The 19707-nt window shown below is 36.5% G+C and overlaps 1 long non-coding RNA gene across 1 annotated transcript in view; it reads left to right on the top strand.

Annotated features, from left to right (window-relative positions):
• LOC116667788 overlaps positions 1 to 19707 on the top strand; it is a 218936-nt gene that overhangs the window by 175677 nt on the left and 23552 nt on the right. The window contains exon 5 of the long non-coding RNA XR_004324864.1: positions 5082 to 5163. This is a non-coding gene — a long non-coding RNA (uncharacterized LOC116667788). The remainder of the gene's footprint in view (positions 1 to 5081; positions 5164 to 19707) is intronic.

Here is a 19707-nt window from a genome sequence, read left to right as displayed (position 1 = left end):
CATAGTGGTGAAATGCATTCATGTGTAATTCTTCTTTTTTCCCTCTTTAGCAATATATTTTCTCACTAAGGTACAGCATTAATGTGAAATTTCAAGACACTTTGTGTTTTTTAAAGACTTATTACACTTGCAGATGGAAATGCTTTTGAAATTATTTATATCAAACATTATCTCTGTGTTACTTTCTCATACGTTGCTATGTTGTAAATGTCTTTACAGATCTCTTGCCACGGCTATAAAGCATTTTGGATGGTATTTTAAAAGTAATGCCAAATATAAGTGATGCGATTGGAAGGAAGTTAGTATTGTGGGATTTAGCATTTGGCAGTGGGAATGTTATAATATTCTAATCATTCATCTTTGTTGAAAGCAATTTTCATTGAAATCACAAATCAGGTATCATTTGATCCACAATATTAATGACTCACCCTTGAATTCTTACATCATTAGCAATAACCACACATACCATTTACATGGTGCAGTGCTGTTCAGTTTTCACAGCTAGGTTTTTAATATTTCTGTGTCACTACAGTGGCATATCCCGTAGAGATGCTTCAGCAACTATCTTGACACAATGTAAGGTTGATAAATATGAATTAATCTTAAATCATTTGTAATGAAATTGAACAGCTGACCCAAGGGCTTGGGTTAAGAGAGGCAAGTGAATATATTGTACAGCATCATTTTTTATTTCTTTTCAGTTTGATTTTTCTCTGTGATGTGTAATGAAATAGATTAATGGGCCCAATTCCATTACTGATTAAATGGATTTGACATGAACCTTTAACAGGAAAGTCACAGTGGCAGTCAGCTTCAGATCAAAAGCTTTAAAATTAAAAAGGAAGGATGGTCTTAGGGAGAAAGGGACTCCTAGGCAGTTATATAGAGGGAGACTTGTTTAAATTCAAACGCACCATTTGATTAATGCAGGGATCATGCGGCTACGTGTCACTGATAAGCTGGCCTGTGTAAAGTAGGTACTGTTAAGTTATGAAAACACTTCATGTGTAGACCAACTTTTCTTTTCACTTTTCAAATACATTTTGAATACTTACACTATGTGTCAAACATTAGTAACTGACAGTCTCCCCGGAAAGATAGGTTGATGTCCAAATCCATGGTACCTATCGATGTGGACTTATTTGAAACAGAGTCTTTGCAGATATAATCAAGTTAAGATGATGTCATCAGGGTGGGCCCTAATGCCATAGGACTGGTGTCCTTATAAGAAGAGAGAAATTTAAAGAAAGACATAGAAAGGAGGACAGCCACATGAAGACAGCAACAGACAAGGAAAAAGTCTTGTGACAACAGAGGCAGAGGTTGGAGCAGTGCTATAGATCAGTGGCCACCACCATACACTAGGAGGCAAAGAAAGCTTTCTCCCTTATAGGTTTCAGAGGGAGCATGGCCCTGCTGGTGTGATTTTGGCCTTCTTGTCTCCAGAACTGTTGAGAGAATACATTTCTGTTCTTTAAGACATCTAGTATGTGGCATTTTGTTGTAGCAGCCTTAGGAAACCAATATAGAATTATATATTTTAATAAGCCCTGGGAAAAGCTAAATGGTTTGATCAATTTATGAAGTAAACTGATATACTATCTCATTCAGATACAGTCACCACTGGTGATTAATACAGCACTCACAGTAAATTCATTTAGGGAACTTAAAATATTACCAAAGAAAGAAACACACCAAAAAACATTCCACTATAAATGACAATTTTTCCTAGTTCATGACAGTGGTACAGAAATGATACTGTCATATTGTCTAGTGAAGAAGAGACTTATCTTGACTTTCTGTTGAATAGAGATGCTTCATGGAAGAGGCAGCATTTGAGCTGAGCTCAGGATAGCCTGGGTTTGAATATACAAACTTGGAGGGAAGAATTTGAGGAGGGAAACATGTGAACAACTACAGAGGCAAAAAGCCCATGTGAACAGGCTGTTAAACACCCATGCTCTGGAGTCCAGTCTAAGTCTCTTTGGTAGTGGCAAGTGCACTGGGCAAAGTTTTGACATTAAACCATGTTTTTCCATTCCTTTTTCATGGGCTCAGCCTCTAAGGCAGCAGGGAGGGGTTTCTATGAACTGTGTCTTCAGGGCAGAGATGATAAGAATAAAACAAAAGGGGAAAAAACAAAAGAAGGAATCAAATTCTTCATCTCTGAATGTCTGTAAACTTATGGTGGAGGCAATGTTTTGAAATGACTGGTCTTTTAATTACAAGAAATTTGTGCTTGAGGAGGAAATGTTTGTTTATTTTTCTGTCACTGCCAGAAGCTTCCATTGAAATATGAAGAGCTAGTGCTTGTTGGAATTTGAGCCAAGAATTGATATCTTAGAGGAGGAAAGTGAGGTTTAGACTGATTGTTATATGGGAAGAGAGATCACAAAGGAATGTGACCTTAGAAACAATGGTTCTCTGGGAAGTGCCCATCTCCTGTGTTTTGGACCAAGACCCAGTGAGTGGAGGAGATGAAGTAAACCCCTAGATATGAGGAGAAAAGACTAATCACTGGGCTTCCCACAGTATAACCGAGAAAGCCACACGTCTTCTGAGAAAGCTCACTATCCAAATGGTACCTAGGATCAGAGCAGCAGTTGACTGAAGGAGATTCTTAGATCGGTAAGAAGTCAACCACACACAGTCACAAACTCCAGAGTAGTGTGGGAGTGTAACCAATGTTCCTGAGCGACCAACCCCTGCCAAAGATTCAGAATTGTGGGGAGGATCAAGGTACCAGCAGAGGACTTACATCTGGGACAAAGAGGATGTGGATTATATGGTCCTGACAATTGAAACAGTGGTATAGAGCCACGAATTGGGCCAGTGAAGGCAATAGAATAGTGAGGGCCAGATGAATGTGAACTACATTTCCTCACAGACCAGAGAAGCCAGAAACTGGCATGAGAACCAGATGTCTCCCTTCTAATGCCAGGATAATATATAACTCCACCCTAGGACTTAGATGACTCAGTGAGAAGTTAAGGAGAACCACGCCTGTGTATGTTTGTGTGTGCTTGGTGATGGTGGTGTGTGTGGGAGGTGGAATTCTGCAAGACTTACTTTTAAAACAGAAGTAATTTAATTGCCATGAGTTGGCAGAGTTAAACATTTTTGATATCCATGGAATTGGGAATCTCAATAACAGTAATTGCAGTTGTAAACAAAGTTGTATTTGACACATCTGACTTTGTGGACTTGTGACTATATAAGTGGTATCTGCTATGAAAGAAGTTGACACAGAGGATGCAATAAATGAAAATAAGCCCAAGGTCTGTAAGCCAGGGATGACTGCTGATAAAACGTCACAATTGTGAAGTACCGTATTAGCACCAGGTTTAGGTTCAGCAGTTTCACATTAATCTTCTCTCATATGCTTCAGGCAACCTTATGCTTATAGGTCAGATGAAAGGAACTAGAACTCATTAATATTTAATACTCTGCCTGACATAGTATAGGCAGCACTGATAACAGACCTTGTGTTGGTCTGAGAACCAGGTTCATCATATCCTCCTTTATTCTAGTCAGAGCACATTCCATATTGTTCCAACTAAATTCTTTATATAAAAATGTCTGTAGTTAGAGGTGAGTTACTTTATTCTGCGTTTCCTATGCTGCAGTATTTACTGGTTTTCAATTTCAGTCACTGTGATTACATATATTTCTCCTTGGTCTGTCTTTTCTTGTCCTCAGGCGCTTCCCTTCTTTGCCTATAAATTAGTCTAAAGCATTAGGCTCAAGAACAAAGGAAAATCGTGGTTAAGTCTCTGCTTAAGGAAGTCTCACCGCTCTTTTCATCATAAAGATGCGTAAAGAAAGAGCTGCTTCTTGACAGAAGTTAAAAATGTACACTGGCCTATAATATTTTATGGAAGCAATCCGGTTCTTAGATACAGTCCAGTAACCAAATTTAAAGAACACATTGTCCCCAAAATGAAATCTGGTTCTGTCTAGAAATCTGGTTCTGTCTGTAAAAATGAGCAGGTCATCAAGCCATTGTGGCGGCTGTGGTCTTGCTTACTACTGATGTCAGAATTTAGGTAATTCAGGAAAACAACCAAAAGGTTTTGGTGATTCTGTCTAATTCATAGATGATTTTGAGTGAGAAGCAATTGAACATGCTTCATAGTAATAATTATGTGATTAACTCAAACAAAAATCCATTATTATTAAATTCAAAAAATGGCTGAAATAACACATTCCCTAAACCAAGTTTCCTGTGAGTTCTTAGCATTTTTTGACCAAAGACACAGTTGTAGGTGTCCATGGCATATTTAGACTATTTTCCAAAATCAATAGATGCTTGAGTAAAGTTCAAAATACTGTAATAAGATGCTGTAGCATTTTCTTGGGAGAAAAATATAAGATAGAAGTGAGTAATGTTTTTATTACTAATACAGTTGTTTCAGACATTGCTGTTATGAAAAGTTACTATTATAAAAGATGAAATGCAAGATAAGTTTTTGTACCTTATATCTATTATGATAAAATAGGGATAATTTTATATTTTATAGCAGAATTATACTGTTGACATACATGCTTTTACTTTAAACAGCCTCTATTCCTTAGTAAAGAATATTTAATTTGAAATGACATGTGAACATTTTTCCCTATGCAGAAATGTAGTTGGTGATAATTATGCAATATAATTTGAAAAGAAGTACCCATAAAAGGCTAGGTCTAGCTTGCTCAGCTCAGCACAGCTGAAACATTGATTAGAATGCTCTTTTAAAAACTTTTTTGTACCTCATTTGTTAGGTTTAATACTGCCTTTGCTCAAGTTCTGCATTTAATGAACAAATACGTCGAAGTACTTTTTTCATATTTGTGTAGTCTTAGATCATATCTATTAGAATTATTCTCAATTTTTCAAACTCCTGCAAAGTTATTTTTTAAAACATGTATTTTGCTACTTAAGGTGAATATTAAAATCTTAACTTTTCGGAGTTAATGCTTAAATCACTGTGTTTCAAACTTGGAGAAAAGTAATTTAATATACTTTGCGTCTAGAAATGTATGCATACTCAAAACTCTCTATTCCCTTTATTTAAAAATTATCTGACCTTTATTCCTAGGGCTGGAGTTCTGCTGGGACTCTTGCTGCCAGATGAATGTGAACCACGTTTCCTCGCAGCAGGCATAGCCCCAAGGAGCAAGGTAAGTCAGTCTGGGAATTTTGCTCAGTACCACGGGAGTAATGTTTAATGTAAGATATGAAAGGTGAGTATAGAGCAACTGATAGTATATGAAGCAAGTGTTAAGGAATCGAGTTGACCAGAAGGTTCACAGACTCAAAGGAAGAATAAGGGAAAACACTGGGACTTGGCCATGCTCAAGGCAAAGAGGTCAAGACCATTCCCACTGGATTCTGATTTTGAAGCAAGGATCCATGGCAACCAGGTTATAGGTAGGTTGGGAACAGAAAAAATATTTAGAGGAAAAGAATCTTCAAAAGGTTATAGATAGCCTTAGAGTCTCTACTATAAGTGACCATTCTTTTACAATGATTGTGTTGCTATTTTGACTTTGTGGATCATGATTCTGTTTTCTCAAATTAAAACTTTGGAACTGCATTTTTCCTTTGCAAAATTTTCTAAAATGACAGAAGATGATTATAAAATAGGACCTGAAGTATTTACTAAGCTTCATACAGGTAAGTTACCATTAGTTGGCTTGATTACTCTCTGTTTTCTCAAATTAAAACTTTGGAACTGCATTTTTCCTTTGCAAATTTTTCTAAAATGACAGACAATGATGATAAAAGAGGAACTGAAGTATTTAGTAAGCTTCACACAGGTAAGTTATTGTTAGTTGGCTTGATCACTCTGTGCCAAACTCCGTGAAGTAAACTGAGTCAGAAACTTAGCTCATGGCCACTTACCAGTTTATTTGTTTGGAGAGAGCAAAATCTTCTAAGATGGTCATTTATGAAATATTCTTGTAATTTGTGGAACAAATAATTCTAAGCTTCCCAAGAATTGACCTTAGTGTGCAAAATGACAGACTGTTGAAATTGATTTACTAGAAATTATAGAATGTGCTCTGAACGGCTGAGGCCAATTCAGAATATACGAGATAAGTGAGGAAGCTAAACCAACGTATTTTTTAGTCCATTTATTCCTTATACAGTAAGCACACTGATATTTTTAGTCATCACAATACACATCATATCTTGGGCTATTCATCATATGTTCAGTTAACACCTGAATATTTTGTATAAGCATACTAGAAAATTTTAATAAGTGAATTTTCAATTTATATTAAAATTCCCATAAAATGTAATTTATAGCTCTTCAAGGAATGTTCATTACTGCTTATTACAGCAGTTCATTTCTTCAGCAAATGGGAACTAATGGGATGTAAGCACACAGTCACCCTAGATACTTTTCCTTAATTTATTAATACACAACAAGAGATTTTTCTCAGTGTCCATATTATTCCTTTTTTCATATCGGTGCTTTCAGATCCCAGATGCAGTGTGGTGAAATTTATTCAATGTATCCACTTATTTCATTGTTCAGTATTTACTGAACAGCAGTAGGCTCTGGAGCAGTTGTGACATATTGGTGCTATAAAAGCAAATAATGGAAGGCCTTTGATTCCAGGGAGCTGACAGTATAGGTGATAGTGATCACTGTGTTACCAGCTAAGAGCTGTCACACGTCCTCAATATTAACATCTAACATATGAGTGGTAAACACTTTTTAATTCCTTATAACAATTTAAAAAGTGACCTTTAATGTGATCTTCATTCTACAGGTAAGAAATGTGAGTCCCAGAGAGAGTAAATCCGCTTAGAGGAACAGAAGTGATAAATATCAGAGCCAGTATTTGAACCCAGGCAGCATATATACTGCAGTGCCTGTGCTTGAACCCACTATACAAGGGAGAAAAATGCACAGGATGCTATAGGAGCATGGAGAAAATCCACATCAATCAGATTCAAGAAAATCTTTACAGTGGAGGCTAAGTTTAGTTTTGGAGAACAGACAGGAAGAAGAGCTCTCTGAACACTGGGAAGGAGAGGAATTAAGTTTATGTATCTGAGAATGGCAAGTTCTGTGGGGTTGATTAGAAGTGGTCACGTGTGAAAATGGCAGGAAACAGAGCTAGGATTTGAGGGCAAGCATCAGGTCATGAGGGACCTTGGCTGATCATCTGAGAAATTTGAACTTTACTCTGGAAGCTTAGGGGGAACAATTGAAACATTCCAAGGGCTTTACGCAAGGCTGCAATATGATCATGCTTGCCTTTTAGAAAGTTCATCCTGGCAATGATCTGGAAGAGAATTGAAGAGGCTAGTTAGGATAAAATTGGAATAAACTGGGCAAAAGTTGGTAAAACCCAAATATAGGTATTGATATATGGGAAGGAAAAGGAAACAAAGATAAAAGGATGTCTAATTTTAGTATTTAAAATGGCTTTCATTCAAAAGCATTTTACAGAAATCTCTCTAATTTGTTTTTATTGAAGTATAGTCAGTTACAGTGTGTCTGTCGTTCAGCACAGTCCCAGTCATGCACATACATACATGTATTCATTTCCATTTTCTTTTTCATTAAAGGTTATAAGATACTGAATATAGTTCCCTGTGCTATATAGAGGAAATTTGTTTTTTTTAATCTACTTTTTATATATAGTGGTTAACATCTGCAAATCTCAAACTCCCAAATTTATCCCTTACCAACCCTTTTTCCCCTAGTAACCATAAGATTGTTTACTATGTGAGTTTTTCTGTTTTGCAGATAAGTTCATTAGTGTCCTCTTTTTTTTTTGCTTCCACATATGAGGGATAGCATTTGGTATTTTTCTTTCTCTTTCTGGCTTACTTCACCTAGAATGATGATCCCTAGGTCCATCCATGCTGTTGCAAATGGAATTATTTTATTCATTTTTATGGCTATGTATTCCATTCCATATATATGTCACAACTTCTTTATCCAGTCATCATCTGTCATTGGACATTTAGGCTGTTTCCATGTCTTTGCTATTGTATATAGTGCTGCTATGAACATTGGGGTGCAGGTATCTTTTTGAATGAGAGTTGCCTCCAGGTATATACCCAGGAGTAGGATTGCTGGATCATATGGTAAGTCTATTTTTAAATTTTTGTGATCTCCATACTGTTTTCCACAATGGCAGTACCAATCTAGTTTCTAAGAAGTTCTACAAGACAGATGTTTATTAATGATGATTTATGATGAGGTAACAGGCTTAGAGAGGCTAAGCAGCTTCCTCATGCTTTACAGCTGGTCACTGAGAGGTACAGGGATTCACAGTTGTGAGTGGCTTACTTCTTTCTAGTCTAAGATGCTGCTTGCCCTGAAAGCCTTTACGGACAAAACTTTGCAGATCTCAGAGCAAACTGAGGGCAGAATGGTAAAACAGAAGTATGAATCTAGATTAACACTCACGTTTTTGGTATGAGTATGAATTTTGGAGTCGTTGCAACAAAATCCCAGCACAGTTTTCTCAAAAGAAATGTTTATAATTGCTGCATTCATTTATTGTCTTTTTCTCCTCAAATTCTGACCTGGCATCAGACACACCTCATCTCTACCAAAACAGTTCTTGGTAAGATCAGCAATCCCATTCCTGTCTCTAAGTCTAAGGAATATTTTTTCTTTCTTAGTCTGCTTCTCAGTAACATTCAGCTCTATATTCCACTTTCTTGGATTGTGACATTATGATTTGAATTCCTTGCAACCATACCCTTTAATTTTCTTCCTACCTCACTGTATCTTTGTCAGGCTTATCACCGAAGGCCATTACATATTGAAGTTGCTTAAGCTTAGAGGTAGAATCTCTCCTATTCTCCCCTCTTATATTTTCGTTCACCCTCATGACTTCTACTATTAGCTATAGAGAGATAACAGGCCCTTTCTCTAATACCCCTTCTTGGCAATCTCAAAAGCACCTCAAATATAGGATATATATATTTTTTTAAAAACTCATAATTTTCTCCCTCAGTTCTATTCCTTTCTCAACTTTCCTGATCTTTGTGAATTGCACTGCAATTCTTCTATTATTAAAAGCAAGTAATGTAGCAGTCATCTTGCACACAGCATTCTTCCTCACCTTCTGTATCTAAAACACTTCCCTTATGATGGTGTCCCCCACGTTTAATGCCCTTCAATTAACTGTATGACTTTCAGGATAAAGGGTAGAGTTCGTACCGTGGCCGTCAGGACCCCGAGCCGTGAGACTTCTACTGCTGTCCTAGGTTCATCTTGTACCAGTCGTCCTCTGCTGCTTCTCATCCCGTCCCACCGGCCTTCTTCCTGTCCTCCTTCCTGTTCATATATATTGCTCCTTTTGGTTTGAACAGTCCTTTTTCTGCTCTTAACTAGATATTTGCTATTCAGTCTACAACTCTTGAGTTCACATGTCACTTCCTCTAGGAATGTTTTTCTGACCTCTTTATGTCAAATCCCTCTATTAAGGGCCTTAGAACCTGAAATGAAGGTCAAGAGAAATCCTTCCTCTGTTGTAATTTTCAGTGTCCAATTGACTTGTTTAATATAAAATGCTTCCAGATCACAGATTTAAAGATTAAGTTTTCTTGAACACACTATCTTTTAGAGCTCAAAACTGTGTTGGTTTTCTGCCTGCTTTTTTTAGATAGGAACTCTGTGTCAAATTTACCAACATCAATGTGTTTGTGGGGGAGGTTTGTCTGTATGATAGTGTGTACATATTTTTCTGCCATTGATGATTTCAGAAGGCAGAAGTGGTAGACATGAGAGGGAAGATGTTTGGGGCAGGATACACTTACATATAAGGGACTTGGAAAAGATCAACCAGGGAGGAAAACGATACAAAGAGAAACAATGTTGAAGTAATGAGAAGGACAATAACTCCAATCCCAGAGAATTTGAAATAAAATATTTTAAGCCTGTTGGACTAGATACACAATTTATTCCCAGCATATTTAGGCTTGATTTGGTGGAGAGAGGCCTTCCTAGGCAGCGGTTCTTTGATGCCCTGCCCTGTGACTTTGAATTGCCTAGCCAGCTTCAAAGGAATGGCCTAAACTTGCTCTTATTCTCTTTATATTAATTTAAAATTTTCCCCTATGGTTTTTGGTTTTTATAAGCAAAAAATGCTTTTCTTTGTCCTGCCAAGATTTTAGAAACAATAAACACAACTAGACATATCCCTCAAAACTCAGACAGAAACAAAATAAACTCCTTTTGGCTGAAATCTTTTCTTTCCCCCATCCAGGATAATTTTTATTTTAACAGAGCCTAAAAGGGGATAAAACACAAGTATGCGGTGCTTCCTGCCCCACACAGAAAGAGCTAAAAATATCACAGATAAATGTTTCATTGAAACTTCAGCTCAGTTTTTATAATTCACGTTATCTACATTGTATGGATAATTTTCTGAGAACCTTTGTTTGCTTCCCAATGAAAATTATAATACAGCCCCAATTCAGATGACAACAATGGACTCATGGCTACTGACAGATAAGTACATTTGAATTGTAATCAAATTCTAACACCATGAACTTTGCAAGGCTCTCTGACAGGTAACCCAAGTGGGTTTCCTTCTAACTATGGAAAATGTAACTCTTGGATTAAGAGGGAGCAAGCAAGCCATGTGAGACAACCAAGGTAAGGCAGAATACATCTTGCTAGAGATATCTGTATTTTTTGAGAACAAAATTCTATCCTTATAGAAACAGACGCATTATGGAGTAAAATGAAAATCTTACATGCATTTTTTAAGACCAAACATTGACTTGAAAAAAGTTTGATACTTGTGGGAGGTCCTGGTTTTATCTTCTTATACTCTTCTGATATTTCAATATCTTAATGCAGAAGTTTAAGAAGCCACAAATAGGTTATCTCCAAGGTTTCTTTAAAGCTTAGCGTATGAGTTGTTTAAATATTTTTAACAGAAACTCACACTTTAATTCATGACTTCTTTCTGGTACATCTGAGCACCATCTCTTCCTCTTGAAAATGCACAGATGCACACTCTGATTAAAAAGGGATATAGCATAGTGAAAAAACACGGGTTGAGATCACATAGATTTGGCTCCAAGTTTCATATCATTACTTAGAATCTTGAATAGTTACTTTTAGGCTTGCTTCTTTGTCTATTAAGTGAGGACAGAAATTCTGTATTCCATGTGTGAGAGCAGAGGCTAAATGTGTACATTGTAAAGCAAATGGCTGTGACTACACATAAGGTGGCCATCATCATAAAAGTGTGTTCCCTCTTTTCTAACTGGATTGGATTTATTGATAGTAGTTGACTGTACTTTACTCATCTTGGTATCCATAGGACATAGTAAAATGATTTACAAACTGTCCATGTTCAACAGTCTTTGAATTTAAATGCCTCTATTGAAGCCATTTGTTTTGTTCCATCCTGCATTGACAATTTTATTTTATGGTAAGGACATATCTTTGACCTGCTATGATCTTCATGAGAATAAAAGTTATGCCTTAATTGCCCTTGTGTGTTCTTGTGCTTAGCACATAGTTTTGGTTATCCTGGGTACATGATGAATACTTCATGAATTTCTCTCTTCAAGCAGCCCTGCCTCCAGTTCTCCCATTTTGTTTAATGAGGGTTTTGTGACAAAGAAATCATTAAGCAAAATGGGAAAATTAGAGGTGGAGCTGTTGGAAGAGAGAATTTCAACAAGTATCCATTCATGGACCCAGGCTGGCCAAAGCAATGTGTTTAGTATGAGGACACAAAGAAAATTAAGGTATAACTGTTATTCCTCACTCTTTTATCTAAAATCCAATCCAAATTTAAGCTACATCAATTTTTTTCTCACAATGTTTCTTATATCTTTCCATTTCCACTAACTCTCCCCTTTCTCTAATTGCTTACTGCCACAGAATAAGAATTTAGGAATTCTTTTTAATCCATTTTACTCCTCATTCTTTTTCCACTATACTGTTTTATATTCCACTCACCTGTAAATCTTTAATTGCCTTCTGCATCAAGACCCTTTCTTGTTTTTGGTTTTTTTTTTTTTTTTATTTTACTAGTCACTCGTGAGTCTCCTTTGCTGATTCTTCATCTCCCTGTTCTCTGTTTATGGTAATGGCCCAAGACTCAATCTTAAGATCTCTATTAGTATTTACTCTTTGGGTTTTAAATACCATTTGTATGCGGGTGACTCCCAGATACATATCTGCAATAAAGATCTCACCCTGAATTCCATTTTTTTTAAATCTAACTGCCTATACAACTTTTATACTAGGATGTCTATCTAATAGGTATATCAATCCATGCAGTGGCATCCAAAGCACTTCTCATTATCTGACAATCTAGATAATAAGTAAATAAAATGTAGTTTTACTGTCTGTCTATATTCCTTTACTAAAATGTAAGCATCACGAGGTAGAGATGTCATGTTTTATTCTTTTTTTTTTTTTTTTTTACTACAAATGAACTGTGCCTGACAGACAATAGTGCTTCACACATGTATGTATTGCATGAATAAAGGAAGAAAGGAATCAAGCAGTGAATAGTATATCAAGACTATTCAATACTTAGCAGTTTCCCAGGAAGCAGAGTCTGAGGTGGAGATGAATGGTGAGGAAGTTGATTGGAGAGTACTCTCAGGGTAAACTCCTGTGAGCCAAGAGAAGAAAACAGCATTAGGTCAAGGGAGAAGTCAGTCTGTGGTTCCAAGAAGAGCTGTGTGGCTGAGTTGGCATTGTAGAGCCGTCTAGAATTGGGGCCAGCATAGGGGGTGTTTCTAACCCCCATCAAGCACTGAAAGCAGGTTCCCTTGGTGGAAGAGGCACTTTTTAGACAAAGGTAATGTCTGCCTGGGTCTGTTAGCGGCTCAGCATCAGGAGGAACACGTGTTTTAGTACAGTATCCGCTATGCTATTATTTTCAAGGTCAAATGAAACAAGTAAACTATCAAAATGTTTTAAAATTATAAGAAGAAATTCTAGGGACCCACATAATTAAATATATCTAGCTCACTAACACATTAAAGAAAATCATCATAGATAGATCAATATGCAGGATTTCAAAAGATAGAGATAAAAGAGCAGTTTTTCAAAGTGGAGGACAGTTCACGGGCAAATTAAGTAGAGCAATCCAGACAACAAGAAGCTACTGGTTTCAGAGCATTTTCAGCATACGCTTTCATCAGTTCTCATGTACATGAACTCCACACATACACGCTGCTGCTCACTTCCTATGTATCTGAATTATATCATTCTAAGAATCTCAGGGTCTTTGGGCTAACTCCTTTTCAATACACGTCACAAGGACTGCCTCTCCTGATAATTCCTGGAGCAAAGTTCTACGTTTTTGGGAGATTGTAAATGGCCTATCTCAGTGCTGCCTACTCCTTCCTTTCTTTCCTTTTTTAAAATGTATTGCTTTTTTTGGAGAGAGGAGGCAATTAGGTTTATTTATTTTTAATGGAGGTACTGGGGACTGAACTCAGGACCTTGTACATACTAAGCATGTGCTCTGCCAGTGAGCTCTACCCTCCCCCCGCCAACTCCTTACCTTAATAGAAGTTTACTGGCTTGGAGTAGCTATGTGCTGAAATCAAAATACATGCTTTCCTTTCAGTTAGATGAAGACATAGGACTATTATGGTTAATGCAGTGTATCTTAGGTTTTTTTGAGAAATATTTTCTTTATATTAAAAGTGCCTCTTTCTCTTTTGCTCATTCTGTGTAGAGTGTGGATATGAGACAGAGGGGGCAGTGCCATCTGAGATCCATCAAGTAGCAAGTGTGAACATGAAAGTCAGCACATGGCAGATTCATAGTAGAAACAGAGAAACAAGCCGGTTCCTTGAAGGTGGTCTTAAAACAGTTGCAAAACCCCTGGAGTGATTCCCTCTACATTTCTAGTGAGAAAAATAATCCTTGTAAAAGACTCCTAGCTATTGGGTGTTCTGTTATTTGTTTCTAACCACATTCTCAAATGATAACATTTTCTTGTTTACCTTCTCTTTTCATTCTGTATGTTTCCTTCACATTGTCTTTCATAAACCCCATATGCTGGTAACTCAAATCTGGGTCCTGTCTTCTGAGATCCAAAATGATATATTCAAACCTGCACTGAATGTCTTCCGGCATTTTTATTCATAAACTCATTGTATTTTCCCCACATTTTCCCATTTCTTCTGATAATGCCCATAGGTATTAGCATTCAAATCAGTAATAAATAATGAAATCTAGAAGTCAGCCCAGACTCCTTCCTCTTGCTTACCCTGTTCAGGTGGTCCAGTCTTATGTCACCTCTCAGAATTTAACTCTTATCAGCACTGTTTTGTCCGGGCTTTCATCATCTCCTTTGGGCCTCGGTGGTCCTCTTCTAACTTTCATTACTACACCTCCAGTCCCCCAAAACTTCCATCCCTTATGCATAATGGAATTAAAATGACTTTTCTAATATTAAAATCTGATTTTTAAGCCAGTTGTTCCCCATAGCCTTTGTAATAATGTTTAAACTCTTCAGCTGGCATGTAAAGCCTTAAATGATCTGGCCTCTTCCTGACTGTCTTAATGCACTTCTGCCCAATCTTTCCTTTAATTTTGTGCTTAACTCACCAGACATGCCAAATTACTTGCTCCACATGCACACTGCTCTTTTGAGCTTCCATACTTTGCATATGTCAGTTTCTCTCAGTGAGAACTCTTCCACTGTCCATCTGATAGACTTCTGCTGGTGCTTTGGAATTCTTAAATGTTCACAACCTCCCCTGGCATGCTTTCCTTCAAGAAAAATGGATCATTTGCAATTTTCTTACAATTTTGTGATATGCATTGGTCTTTTACAGCTTTTAAGGTAGAAAGACTTAGCATAACATTGATATTGTGCAAAAGGTCTCCTCACCAGAACAGCACTCAGAACCGCTCATGAAGGGGTGTCTTTCATAGCGTGGAATGACAAGCATCAGTACGTAGTTTTCAGTTAGGTGGAGATACTCTGTATAAACATACATGCATTATGTAGTTGGTCTCTGACTTCCCTTTCCACCTCAGACTAGTGTGAGCAGCTACTCGGAATATGTGTTTGCTGTACGGAAATAAAATTTCCTGTGGCTATCTTAAAACTGATGAGAGTTTCAAGAGCCAGTTAACCCATATTAATCTCATGCTGTTCATGTTCTCCAACAAATTAATAGTGAAAAAGAAAAAATACTGATTTTTAATATTTCTCTCCCAGTTGGTTCTGAAAAAATACTTATTTCTAACATTTTGGTATATTACTGTAACATTTGAGAAATAGGCAAGGAACAAAACTGAGAGACCGAATAGCACCTAGAGATAGATGCTGTGTTTGGAGCTATAGTAGGTGAATTTAAATGGATGGGTATATTTGGATATACTATTTTTTATTTTTTTATCTACTAGCTCACTATTATATAAAAAGATACTTTAAAAGATAAAAAAAAAAAACAGCCAGATGAAGAGATGTAAGACAAGTTCTAGAAAGGACCTGAACACAGAACCTTTGTCCCTGTAGAATATGTGGTGTGCTATCCTCCTGGCATGAGACTGTTTTCTATTTTATTTTTATTGTAAGTAATAAAATGCACTTAACATAAAATTTACCATCTTAACCATTTTAAAGCACACAGTTCAGTAGTTTTAAACACATTCACATTATTGTGCAACCATCACCACCACCCATCCCCATGACTCTTCTGAAACTCTATATCCATTAAACAATGTCCCAATGCTCTCCTCCCTCAAACCCCTAATAACCATCATTGTACTTTCTGTGATTTTGACCTTAAATTAAGTACCTCATATAAGTGGAATCATACATGATTTGTCTTTTTGTGACTTATTTTGCTTAGCATAATGTTCCTAGGGTTCATCCATGTCATGATATTTTGCAGAATCTCCTTCCTTTTTAAAGGCTGAATAATATTCTATTTTATGCATATGCCACATTTTGCTTATCCATTCATCTGTCCATGGCTGCTCATGTTGCTTCCTTGTTTAAGCCATTGTGAGTAATGCTGCTGTAACCATGGGTGTTCACATATCACTTTAAGACATTATTTTCAGTTCTCTTAGGTATCTACCCAGAAGTGGAATTGCTGGATCATGTGATCATTCCATTTTTAATTTTTTGAGATACCACCATACTGTTTTCCAGAGTGGCTGTACTATTTTACACCCCTGCTAAAAGGACACAGGGTTTCCACTTCCTTCACATCCCTACCAACATTTGTGTTCTGTTTTTTTAATGATAGTAGCCATCTTAATGGATGTGAGGTGGTATGTTATAGTTTTGATTTGCATTTCTCTAATGAATAGTGACATCAAGCATCATTTTATGTGCTTATTGGCCATTCATACATCTTATTTGGAGAAAATTCTATTCAAGTCCTTTGCCTTTATTTACTTATTTACTTTCTGTCTGGTTGTTCTAGCCATTATTGAAGTCCTCAACTATTATTGTAGAAGTGTCTGTTTATCTCTTCAGTTCTGTTTTGCTTCATATATTATGATGGTTTGTTAGGTTCATAAAAGTTTATAGTTGTTATATATTCTTACTATATTGAATCTTTTATTGATATATAATATCCTTTTCCATCATTTAACTTTCAAACTGTTTGTGTCTGTGGATCTTAAGTGGATCTCAGGGTAGACAACATATATAGTTGGATCTCATGTTTCTGTCCATTCTAGGAGAGTTTATTTATAAAGTCATTTCAAATAAGTGACATATCTGTCATTGTGCGACTTATTTTCTATATGATTTACAGCATTTTAGTGTCTCATTTCCTGCATTACTGTCCTTCATTTGTTTGGTTTTTTGTAGTAAAATGTTTAAACTGCTTTCTCATACCCTTTTGTATATATTCTATAGCTATTTTTTGTGTTTTCCATGGAGATTACAACTAATATCCTAAAATTGTAATACTCTAATTTGAATTTATACCAGTTTAACTTCAATAACATACAAAAATTCTGCTTTACAGCTCTCTCCCCACCCCTTTGGGTTGTTGGTGTCACAGAAGTGCATCTCTATCTATGTGCCCTCAGGCACTAATAATTCTTTTAAATGCATCAGTCCCTTTATGTAAAAAACAAGGTTTGGAGTTATAAACAAAAGTTATAATAATATTAGCTTTTACACTAATAGTTGCTGTTTTTTCTGTTACGTGTAGCAGTCTCTTGAAAAGCATATTTACAATCACTACAAAAGTATATCTTTTATAATTGCCCACATATTTACCTGTATTGAGACTCCTGTTTTTCTATATGGCTTCAGATGATTATACTTTCATTTCACCTTGCAAGACTCCCTCGAGCATTTCTTGCAGGGCAGGTCTAGTGGTCACAACACCGTCAGCTTTTGTGTATCTGGGACAGTTACAATTTCTGTCACTTTTGAAGGACAATTTGGCTGTATATAGGACTCTTGGTTGATATATTCAAAGTGCAGAAATAAAAACCTGTTGGCTTACTGTCTTCTGACCCTCAAATTTTCTGATGAGAAATCTGCTGGTAATCCTGTTGAAGATCCCCTTGTATGAGATTGCTTCTCTTCAGTGCTTTCAAGATTCTCTCTCTGGCTTTTGAAAATCTGACTATAATGTGCCTTGGTATAGTTCTCTTTGATTTCATCTTGAAGTTTGTTAGCTTCTTGGATATTTATATCTTTTGTCACATTTGGTAAGTTTTCAGCCGTTATTTTTCAAAAATTCTCTCCGTGCCATTTTTCTCTCCTCCTTCTGGGACTCTCATGATGAGTGTGTGGTCTGCGTAAGGCTATCCCGCAGGTCCCTTAGGTTCTGTGTACTTTTCTTTCTGTTCCTCAGATTCAATAATTTCCATTGTTCTACAGGTTTTCTGCTGCCTGCTCACATTTGCCTTTGAATCCCTCCAGTGTATTTCTTATTTTAGTTATTGTACTTTTTAGGTCCAGAATGTACTTTTGGTTTTCCCTTTTAGGTTTTCTATCCCTTTGATATTTCTAATTTGTTCACATGTCATTTTCTTGATATTCTCCATGTCTCTAGTTTTTGAGTGTTTTAAAGGTAGTTGTTTTAAAGTCTTTGTCTAATATATCTGCCATTAGGTCTTTGTCATGGGTAGTTTTGTGATTTATTTGTTTTCCTTGATTGGGCTATTTTTGCACGTCTTGTGATTTTTTTTGTTATTGTTGGACACTGGACATTTGAATCTAATATTGTGGTAACTCTGGAAATCAGATTCTCTACCTTCCCCAGGTTTTACTTCTGTTGTTGTCATTGGCTTTGTTATTTTGATTGTTATAGAGTGTCTCTGCTCTGAGGATCAGCCTGAGATGTTAACTTAAGGTCTCATTATGTCTTTGATCATTCTTTTTCTGGGCATGTACAATCACTTTCTAATTTTCTTGGTATATGCAATTGTTTTTGAATGTCCATGTTTTTTTTAGTCTCCCTCCTAAAAGAGGGAAAAAGGGTGCTGTAACTTTAAATCCCCTGGAAGTCACTTTAGCTGGAGGGAGAGGGGATTGCATCAATGGGAAACAGTGCAACAACAAAGATACCGTCTACCTCTTTGTCTGCTCCTCTGTGATCAGAAGCAGCAATCATAGTAAAGATCCCCAATATTAGGAGAAGAGGGTCCTTTTTTGCCCATCCTGGCTCTAGCAAGCTATGTATAGCTTTTCCAGTACCACCCAAGTCTTCCCCCAGAAGTTACAAGCCTTCAACAGCCTCCAGAGTTTCAAATGACTACATTAAATAGATTCTGCTAGTGGAATGGTCCAGATATGAAGACAGATTCTTGGTACTACCTACTCTGCCACCTTCCCAGAATCCTCTTCTGATGTTTCTTTGACTTTGTCATTCTTAGAAGAGTCTTACCAATTAAAATTAGCTTCTGAGTATCTTAAGATTCATTGATAGACTCATTTGGTTCCTGTGGTTGTGTTTTTCACCCATGTCTCTTACACTACAAAATGTTTTTTTCCATTAAATGATTATCTTCTTTTAAGACCAATGGACTTTTAACATAGAAATTACAGACTAGGCTATCTCTTCCCTTTGAAACTTTACTCTTAACTGTTTAGAAATAGTGGTTGTGAAACTTGGAAACTAGATTGTGGCTTTACCCGCAAAAATACACAGGGCTTTATTAACCACAGATACAACTACCTTGGAACCCTATATCACTGAGAATATTTTCTTATTAGAAAAATGATAGAAAGAGAGATAAATCACTCAAACCAAAATGCAAAACAAGTCAGTAAAATGTGCCTGTATCTGTTGTACCTCAGTTTGGGAATTTAGCCTATCATACAAAGAATGAAAATACTTAGATTAAACAAGCTGATTTTTTTTTTTTAGATGAGTGTTTTTCCATGGATGCATACTTTGTGGCATTTCAGGCAGGATAGAGTTCCAATGTGAGGGCTAATCCTATTTCTGATAATATAGGTGACAACCCCTCAAATGCCAAGTATTCCCTCAGTCATTGTAACAACACAAAGAGTCTCCCACGTTTCCAGTCACCTCCCTAGGCTGAGGACCACTGCTTTTGATGAGAGAGAATGGTGGTTACAGTAATTTTTTAAAAAGCTTTTGTTATGAAAATAGTAAAGAATACATTTAGGAGGCATACAGAAAAAAATAAACTTCAATAGGATTGGCTTTAAAACTTCAAGTCTCCTATGTTTAAAAGAATAAAAGATACATGCTTTAAAAATTACACCTAGATGTTATTTTAAAAATAATGCTAG

This window comes from Camelus ferus, chromosome 12, assembly GCF_009834535.1.
Source record: "Camelus ferus isolate YT-003-E chromosome 12, BCGSAC_Cfer_1.0, whole genome shotgun sequence".
NCBI classification, from domain to species: domain Eukaryota; kingdom Metazoa; phylum Chordata; class Mammalia; order Artiodactyla; family Camelidae; genus Camelus; species Camelus ferus.
The sequence above is the reverse complement of the archived record's forward strand: the minus strand, read 5'-3'. Positions and strand labels throughout refer to the sequence as shown.